Source organism: Ixodes scapularis, unplaced genomic scaffold, assembly GCF_016920785.2.
Source record: "Ixodes scapularis isolate PalLabHiFi unplaced genomic scaffold, ASM1692078v2 PGA_scaffold1__304_contigs__length_218370807, whole genome shotgun sequence".
In the NCBI taxonomy this organism is placed as follows: domain Eukaryota; kingdom Metazoa; phylum Arthropoda; class Arachnida; order Ixodida; family Ixodidae; genus Ixodes; species Ixodes scapularis.
Genome location: NW_024609846.1, coordinates 217999901 through 218009900, shown reverse-complemented (window position 1 = coordinate 218009900; position 10000 = coordinate 217999901). Strand labels below are relative to the sequence as shown.

Sequence of the window (10000 nt, the reverse complement as noted above, 5' to 3'; positions counted from 1 at the left end):
TATCCTCAATTTCACTTGGTCAACAGGTCCCTCGTTTTCAACAGCTCGGTGTCACTCGGAGCTCTGGACAGGTGTTCACCTCACTCACAAGTGTGGGGACGTAATCCATCCACCAAGACCATGCCGGTGAACGAAAGCTGCACGTCGAAGGAAGGAAGGCTGGCTTTAACGCTGCAGAGCCAACGAAAACGAAACTGTGTGCCTCTCTCGAGTGTCCTTGCCTTCACGTTGCTTGCACATGGCGGAAGTGTGTTCGCTCCTCGAGTTTTCTTCTTTGTTGAACCATTAGGGACGCGTGTACTCGTCGGGACTTCGTCGCGACGGTCCAGCCACCCCTCGCGTTCGCTTCGCTCACGTAAACAAGCACAACGCCAGCGTACTTCCCCGATTCGCTAAAAACAACCATCCGACTCTCGCGTAGCATTGTCACTTGCGTATTTTGTTTCTTTTACCATCCAAACCAGATGGCGCTGCGCAGTTAACGGCTCGAAAACCGGAGCCTTGCTTAAGGTTCGTTAGATGACGCCACTATTCATTCATTTGTTTTTAATTTTTTTTTTTAGTTTTTACTTTTTGTTTAAATTAATTGATTTGATTTTACATTACGTCGTCTCGTCATATAAACAGAAAATATTTAAACAATTTAGGCGCGCCTCCGCATCTATTTGGGCGCCGACCACCTGGCGGCGCTACTTATTTTCCAAATTCTGTTTACACAGTATGACGGCGTTTTCATCTATCTAACGGTCTCCTACATTTTTTTTTTTTTTTTTTATTATTATTATTTTTTTTTTTGCTTTTGTTTTGCGTTGTTCCTGCGGAGTGATAGTTCTTGGTTCTTGGTGAGCTCGAACGCTTTCCAACGCGTTAAGATTCTGGAGTGCAAACTTGTAAGAAACCTTTGCAACCGTGAGTAGTATGCAGTCGGCGCTGCTTGCACGCGATGTATTTTCGACGCGTTTTGTCCGTCTTATTGCCCGCGTGCGTTGGCGTACCTGGTTTCTGAAAGTGTGCGCGTCTCCCACGTGCATCTTAAACCATGCGTGGTCATTGCATGTTTTCGCTTGAGGAGATATCCATTTCCACCAGTGAGTAGTGTTCATTCGCCGCCGCTTCATCGCGATGTGCTTTTGACGTCTTTTTGCTTCTCTGTGCCGCCCGCCCTCCGTGCTTTCCGAAGGTGAGCGCATGGTTTCGCTTTGCAGTGCGCGCTCTGCAGCGTGGTGTTGTGGCGTGGTTCCGGTGAAAGTGCCTGTGGGTGACCTCGCGTGCGTCCGTAATTCCCTGCCTTCGGCCTACTCAGCGTGGACGTCATTTCTGTCCTGTGACCTGCTGCTCAGTGCTCAGTGCTCAGTGCTGTGCTTGTGCAAGGCCTCTGGTGTGGGTGCCGTGTCCTACGTATCGCCCAACTAGGTTCTACTTGTGCCCCTTATTAATTCATTAATATGTGTCGTGTGTGTGTGTGCTCTTTGAGCAGTTTCCGTTCTTGTGCCGTCCGTCCAGTGAAAGGATTTTTTTATTTTTTTTTTATTAAGTTACGGCGCTTGTTTTCGTGCAGCTCTACGTGGTCGTGTCCTCGTACGCAGTGCTGTGTTTGTGGAAAGTCTCTCGTTGTGTTGTGTTGTGCAGTGCAGTGCAGTGCAGTGCAGTGCAGTGCTGTGCGTGGGCCAAAGCCTCTGGATAAAAGAAAAAAAAAAAAATATATATATATATATAAATACATATTTTTTTTCTAATTTTTTTTTTTAATTAATTTTACATGTGGTAAGTATGCATGACTTATACCATCCTTTGTATTGATTTATTTGGGTCGTGTCTTTTTTTTCCACATTATTAGCCTTCTTGTTCTCCTCCTCCTCCTCCTGCTTATCATTATTGTAGAAATGTTTTCCTTTTTCTTTTTTTCCTCTTTCTTTCTAAGCTTTTAGTTTCCACCAGAGTGTCGAACCGAATTTTTTATTGGTTTGCTTCGATTTGCGGGAGCACAAAAGTAATGTAGGACATTAAAATAGCACAACAAATAGAAGAACAAGAGGTATACAGGACAGGCGCTGATGTTGAACTAGTTTCATTCAGGAAAAGTGAACATGTATATACACACGACAGGCAAAGCAGCACATATTCTTAAGGGTAGAAGATATCTGAGCTGGGATGCTGGTGTCTCCCAGCACGATCAAACCATCCGGGGCTATTGCCGCCTTCTCGGCTGCCCTCGGCACTTATCGTGAATAAAAGCTATATATGTATGTTTACTTTTCCTGGATAAAACTAGTTGAAAGTGAGTGCCTGTCCTGTATACTCCTTGTCCTCGTCTTTTTTGCGCTATTTTATATATTTTACTAAGATGAACCAACAGCGTACCGTATTAAAAAGAAAAAGAAGAAGCTAAAGTGATATTATATTTACCTGGTGCTTCTTTTCGTAATAGGCACTATTTCAAGAGTGCAAACGGGTATCTTTCCATTCATTTGTAGGGTTCGCTTATTTTCAGGTGCCGAGAAATAAATTGCTTTATTTAAATTTGATGGAGCAGTAAATGACAAGCTACATACATATCTGTCTTTCCTTGTTTGTTTTTTTTTGTGTTATATTTTAGCCTGAATTTAAAAGTTATCACTCTGTTGGATCGCCTAAAATACAGGTGATTGGCATTTGAGGTTTTTTTTCTTTACAAGATAATGGTTGATTCAATTTAGCAAGTAAGCATCAATTGTGCTACTTTTTTTTTTCCTTCATCTTAAATAGAGCTAAGCAATCAACTCGACATGACGGCTACTTAATTTGTCGCTTTCTTACCGCCTGTTTTCCGAAACTGTGTGCTTTCTTTTCGTCGTCATCGACTTTGGGCTGCCGCTCTAAGTCCATAGAGCCTTTTTTTTTTTCAGCTATCCCTGCCGTACACCCTTGTACTTCTATTCATCGTCAGACTAATAGACAGTTATATTTTCTTCCGTACAGTTCCAACTTGGCGGGTCAGTTTCGGTTCGGCTGAAACTAACTCCTCGGTTCCGGTTTTTCGTTCGCTTCGGTTTTCGGTTCGACACTCTGGTCTTCACCGTGCATGGCACCCCCCCCCACCCCCTTCCTTCCTTCCTTCCCTCCCTCCCTCCCTCCCTCCCTCCCTTCCTCCCTCTCTCCCCTCTTCTCCTCCCTGCAAGAAAACAAACTGTCGTTTCGAAATGTTTTCTTACTTGAACTGTGAAGGTTTTCAAGTGCATTTCCTTTCCTCCTTTATTGAGCGCACAATTCTAGAGTGGAACTTCCCTTCTGACATTGCAATAAAGTTTCCTGCACAAGGAAGAAAAACCTGCCATTTGACCTCCCTTGTGTGTGCAAAGTGTCAATGTTCCTATATTATGCTTGAACATGGTCTTTTTGTCTTCCTATTTGTCGCAGAAATCATGTATGTGTATGTATGTATGTATGTATTGCCACCCGCAGAGCCGAGAAGGCAACGCTCGGTCACGGTCTTCTAGAAGATTCCCGGTCATCCTCGCAGCAGACGTAACTTTCCCTCTGCTTTGTTATTCTCGAAAGTGCCAGTTCATCCTCGCCCCGAGCGCGCGACGCTCGAACCTTCTTTGCCGAACTTTCGAGATAGTGACGCACGGTAGATAAGCAGCTGCCCGCGACCTTGTCGAGTCAGTCCCAGTTTCGCTAGCGCTCTGTGTGCCGCCGAACCGCCGCCCGCTTTTCTGCTACCTCGACGCTCTTTCGTTATTTATTTTTGGTTGGCACAAGTTCGCCCATTAAATTTTTATTTTCAGTTCACTGTTCGGCTTTTCGTCACCTTCATTCGTGACATTTCTGGTGGAGGTGCGGGGTAACGCATGTCCCTGCACCGTACTCCTCCGAGGGCCCGCAGTGCAAGTTCAACACCAAGCCCACGAAGACCCAACGAAGACACAAGCAAGACCCGATAAAGTCGCCGCAACCAAGAGCTAACCCGGAACTCGGATTTCTGCCAACCAAGATCAAGCAACCAACGAGGTCAACGATGGACCCCCAGACGTCGCAGACCTCGACCACCGCCGGACCACGGCATACCACCTGCAGATTGACGGGCTGACGGAGAGACTAAACAAGACCATCGCCGACATGATCTCGATGTATGTGGACGTGGAACACAAGACGTGGGATGAGGTGGTGCCCTACATCACGTTTGCGTACAACACGGCGGTTCAAGGAACCTCTGGGATTACACCTTTTCAGTTGGTGCACGGCTGAAAGGTGACGACGATGCTCCACGCCGTGATGCCTCACGGCACCGACGAACTACGGCACCGACGAACTACGGCACCGACGAACTACGGCACCGACGAACTACGGCACCGACGAACTACGGCACCGACGAACTACGGCACCGACGAACTACGGCACCGACGAACTACGGCACCGACGAACGACAGCACCGACAAACGATGGCACCGACGATGCTTAGTTGGTCACCCAACGAGCAGAAGTACGCCAGCTAGCCCGCCTTCGCATAAAAGACCAGCAACGTGTCAAAGCTGGCCGGTACAACTTTCGTTGCCGAGACGGGGAATTCCAGCCCGGAGACAGGGTGTGGGTGTGGATGCCCATTCGTCACCGCGGCCTTAGTGAGAAACTGTTAAAACGCTGCTTTGGACCCTACAAGGTTATCCGCCGCCTTGGGGACTTGAACTACGAGGTGCTCCCCGACGGAACTCGCCCATCAGGACGCCGCCAGCCACGACCCGAAGTCGTCCACATAGTTCGACTCAAGCCGTTCTACGCGCGTTAGGATTGTGAAACTGCATGCTTGTTTTGTTTCGCCGTAATTGTTTTAGCCATTTCCGTTTTCCTTTCGTTTTGCATCGGGGCGATGCACTTTTAAAGGGGGGATAATGCCACCCGCAGAGCCGAGAAGGCAACGCTCGGTCACGGTCTTCTAGAAGATTCCCGGTCATCCTCGCAGCAGACGTAACTTTCCCTCTGCTTTGTTATTCTCGAAAGTGCCAGTTCATCCTCGCCCCGAGCGCGCGACGCTCGAACCTTCTTTGCCGAACTTTCGAGATAGTGACGCACGGTAGATAAGCAGCTGCCCGCGACCTTGTCGAGTCAGTCCCAGTTTCGCTAGCGCTCTGTGTGCCGCCGAACCGCCGCCCGCTTTTCTGCTACCTCGACGCTCTTTCGTTATTTATTTTTGGTTGGCACAAGTTCGCCCATTAAATTTTTTTTTTTTTTTTGTGAACTATATATATATATATATATATAGTTCATATATATATATATATATATATATATATATATATATATATATATATACACCAATATCGCACTTTATGGATTAATCTTGCACGACCTGTGAAAACCACGTATCTCTGGCTTTCCTCACGTTCGATTTTCGAGCAATTTCTGAAGCTAGCTTGGGGAGATTGATTTCGCTCGCACACAATTCGAGGCGCGAGGTCGGGCATGTACGAACGCCTACGTAGTCGGGACGGTAAACAAAACTTACACAAATTAAAATCCTGCGCAGATAATAAAAGAAAGAGCAACAAAAAAGTATGGGCGTCTTTCTTTACTAATTTCTTTTTTTTTTCTTTTTTAGGATTGTAAGCGGACGGGCTTCTTAAACGATACCAAAAAGCGAGACACAATTTGACAAACGGGTCACGTCACAAGAAAGAAAATCCCACATCCTCAAGCGTGTAAAAAATGCACGCAATATCTACAGTACTGGAATTGGAAGCGCTGCCAATCTCGCGTGCACTAGCCCAAATCGCGTTGCTCCCGCTCACGTCAAAGTGACACAGACCTCGTCGGAAATGTACGCTTTCTGACGCGGTCAACCGGTAAAAACACTATATATTGTAAAATTCTGTACTTTGGAAGTGATTAATTCAGACTGCTTTGCGGCTAACTAAGCGCGCGTTCCTTCCCAATGAAACGAAAGAGCGAGATTAGAAATAGAGGAAATAATTCCCGTGAAAAGAAAGAAATTCGTCTCTTATTGAGCTTGGCAGTAAAGCACGCGACATCTCCAGTATTCCGTTTGAAAGCGTTGTCCATGGCAAGTGCAGTAGTGTACAGTGTTCGGCTCTCGCCCAGTTGAAAGCGCCAGAAAGCCCGTGTCGCCTCGCGACACGGGTAACCGCTAGAAAACACGCACATTTTAAAGTCGCGTGTTTTGCACTTGATTCCTCGGAAGTACTTTGTGGTAGACGAAGCGGGCGTTCCATGCCAAGGACACGGAAGAGAGAGATTAGAAATAGAGCGAACAATTCGCGTGAAAAGAATAATATTTGTCTCCTATCAAACTTGCCAGAAAAGTAAGCGAGATTTCCAGTATTCCGTTTGAAAGCGCTGCCCGTCGCAAGTGCAGTAGTGTACAGTGTTCGGCTCTCGCCCAGTTGAAAGCGCCAGAAAGCCCGTGTCGCCTCGCGACACGGGTAACCGCTAGAAAACACGCACATTTTAAAGTCGCGTGTTTTGCACTTGATTCCTCGGAAGTACTTTGTGGGAGACGAAGCGGGCGTTCCATGCCAAGGACACGGAAGAGAGAGATTAGAAATAGAGCGAACAATTCGCGTGAAAAGAATAATATTTGTCTCCTATCAAACTTGCCAGAAAAGTAAGCGAGATTTCCAGTATTCCGTTTGAAAGCGCTGCCCGTCGCAAGTGCAGTAGTGTACAGTGTTCGGCTCTCGCCCAGTTAAAAGCGCCAGAAAGCCCGTGTCGCCTCGCGACACGGGTAACCGCTAGAAAACACGCACATTTTAAAGTCGCGTGTTTTGCACTTGATTCCTCGGAGTTCTTTGTGGGAGACGAAGCGGGCGTTCCATGCCAAGGACACGGAAGAGAGAGATTAGAAATAGAGCGAACAATTCGCGTGAAAAGAATAATATTTGTCTCCTATCAAACTTGCCAGAAAAGTAAGCGAGATTTCCAGTATTCCGTTTGAAAGCGCTGCCCGTCGCAAGTGCAGTAGTGTACAGTGTTCGGCTCTCGCCCAGTTGAAAGCGCCAGAAAGCCCGTGTCGCCTCGCGACACGGGTAACCGCTAGAAAACACGCACATTTTAAAGTCGCGTGATTTGCACTTGATTCCTCGGAAGTACTTTGTGGGAGACGAAGCGGGCGTTCCATGCCAAGGACACGGAAGAGAGAGATTAGAAATAGAGCGAACAATTCGCGTGAAAAGAATAATATTTGTCTCCTATCAAACTTGCCAGAAAAGTAAGCGAGATTTCCAGTATTCCGTTTGAAAGCGCTGCCCGTCGCAAGTGCAGTAGTGTACAGTGTTCGGCTCTCGCCCAGTTGAAAGCGCCAGAAAGCCCGTGTCGCCTCGCGACACGGGTAACCGCTAGAAAACACGCATCTTTTTCTTTTGTTAATCCCGTGCTTCTCACTTCGTTCCTTGAGAGGACTTTGTCGGAAACTAAGTGGCGGGGCCTTCCAAACGAAACCAATGGTAGAAACAATGAAGTGAGCAAAGAAGAGTAGTGTAAAGAAAGAAAATTGCCTATTATGAAGCCTGCCGTAAACACGCGCGATACCGCGAGCATTCGCATTAAAAGCAGTGACAATCTCACTTACTATAGCGCTCATTGTTCGGCTCTGACACAATTCAAAACACATGAAACGCCCCGTGTAAATATTGGTTTACTTTGTAATAACAGTGTCGATAAACTTTCTGTTGACCATGTTAACATGAACTGAAAGTCGAAAAGAAGTAATCAGAGTCAAGCAGGGGTCAGCACGTTTTTAATAAAAAGCGAGAAATAATTTTTTTTATAGGGGTAGGATGTATGTACGTATGTATGTATATATATAGAGGCACACAGGAAAAAAAGAACATATATATATATATATATATATATATATATATATATATATATACACACAAACATACATACATACATACATATATATATATATATAAGGAGAGAGAGAGGGGAAAAAAATAAGAAAGAAAGAAGGACAAATAAATGATACTGAATAACGAGGAGCCACATGAGTGAGAGACAGTAAGTCAGTAAGTCAGTCAGTCAGTCACCGAAACTGATAACCACAAACTATGTACAGAATGCTCTTGAAGGATCTTCTTTATACTTATCGGTGCTATTATGTGGAGGTGGGGTCTGTCGAGCGTTCGATTGGTGCGAGCGGCGTCTGACGACGTGGCCGACGCCTTTCGTCGCCGTCTCGGCCGCTGCCTCCGCCGCATGGTCGTTACAGCAAGGTACCTGCGATCTCTGGCGTCTGCCGTTGGGGTCGGTTCTCGGGTGCACCTGTGTCTTGAAAACGAATGCGAGAGGAGGGTGTTTCGGAGCGTCCGCGCTAACCGAACGGTGTGAAATGACGAGTGCGTTCTGACCGAAGGCCGGGGTGCGTCCTCGCGTCCTCACGGGACCTGAAAGCTCGGCAACGCTGCGAAGGCGTCGTCAATGATTTTTTTGGCGTACGACTTTCTGTTGCTACGACGAGAAAGAAATTTATGCGCTTCTTGCCGCGTCGGTACCGACCTCGGTCGGGGATATTCCGGCTGCGCGCTCGAACGTGCTTCATTTCTTCTTGGATTTGGAAGTAATTCCTAAGCGTTGTGTGTGTTTGCGGTTCGTAAGGGGTGCCTGACGGTGGCCCCGCGTCCGCGCGTTGGTAGGGTTTTGGGCGACCCACCACGAAAAGATTACCTGGTTGATCCTGCCAGTAGTCATATGCTTGTCTCAAAGATTAAGCCATGCATGTCTAAGTACATGCCGAAACAAGGCGAAACCGCGAATGGCTCATTAAATCAGTTATGGTTCCGTAGATCGTTTCTTCCTACTTGGATAACTGTGGCAATTCTAGAGCTAATACATGCAGTGAGCCCGAAGCCCCTCGGGGCGACGGGTGCTTTTATTAGACCAAGATCAATCGGGCTTCGGTCCGTTTTGTGTGGTGACTCTGGATAACTTTGTGCTGATCGCACGGCCACGAGCCGGCGACGTTTCTTTCAAGTGTCTGCCTTATCAACTGTCGATGGTAGGTTATGCGCCTACCATGGTTGTTACGGGTAACGGAGAATCAGGGTTCGATTCCGGAGAGGGAGCCTGAGAAACGGCTACCACATCCAAGGAAGGCAGCAGGCGCGCAAATTACCCACTCCCGGCACGGGGAGGTAGTGACGAAAAATAACAATACGGGACTCTTTTGAGGCCCCGTAATTGAAATGAGTACACTCTAAATCCTTTAACGAGGATCCATTGGAGGGCAAGTCTGGTGCCAGCAGCCGCGGTAATTCCAGCTCCAATAGCGTATACTAAAGTTGCTGCGGTTAAAAAGCTCGTAGTTGGATCTCAGTTACAGGCGGGAAGTGCGTGGACACCACGTTACGGCCCGTGCTGAACATCATGCCTGTCGTGGCTTGGTTCCCTTCATCAGGTGCCTTGCTTTGGCCGGCGCGTTTACTTTGAAAAAATTAGAGTGCTCAACGCAGGCGATTCGCCTGAATAACAGTGCATGGAATAATAGAACAAGATCCTGTTTCTGTTCTGTTGGTTTTTGGAATACAGGATAATGATTAAGAGGGACAGACGGGGGCATTCGTATTGCGGCGCTAGAGGTGAAATTCTTGGACCGTCGCAAGACGAACTACTGCGAAAGCATTTGCCAAGAATGTTTTCATTGATCAAGAACGAAAGTTAGAGGTTCGAAGGCGATCAGATACCGCCCTAGTTCTAACCATAAACGATGCCAACCAGCGATCCGCCTGAGTTACTCAAATGACTCGGCGGGCAGCTTCCGGGAAACCAAAGTATTTGGGTTCCGGGGGAAGTATGGTTGCAAAGCTGAAACTTAAAGGAATTGACGGAAGGGCACCACCAGGAGTGGAGCCTGCGGCTTAATTTGACTCAACACGGGAAAACTTACCCGGCCCGGACACTGGGAGGATTGACAGATTGAGAGCTCTTTCTTGATTCGGTGGATGGTGGTGCATGGCCGTTCTTAGTTGGTGGAGCGATTTGTCTGGTTAATTCCGATAACGAACGAGAC

The 10000-nt window shown here is 47.2% G+C and overlaps 1 non-coding gene across 1 annotated transcript in view; it reads left to right on the top strand.

The window, feature by feature from the left end:
• The first annotated feature begins 8655 nt into the window (after positions 1-8655).
• LOC120849711 overlaps positions 8656-10000 on the top strand; it is a 1816-nt gene continuing 471 nt past the window's right edge. Inside the window, exon 1 of the ribosomal RNA XR_005717978.1 lies at positions 8656-10000. This exon is cut by the window's right edge and continues 471 nt beyond it. This is a non-coding gene — a ribosomal RNA (small subunit ribosomal RNA).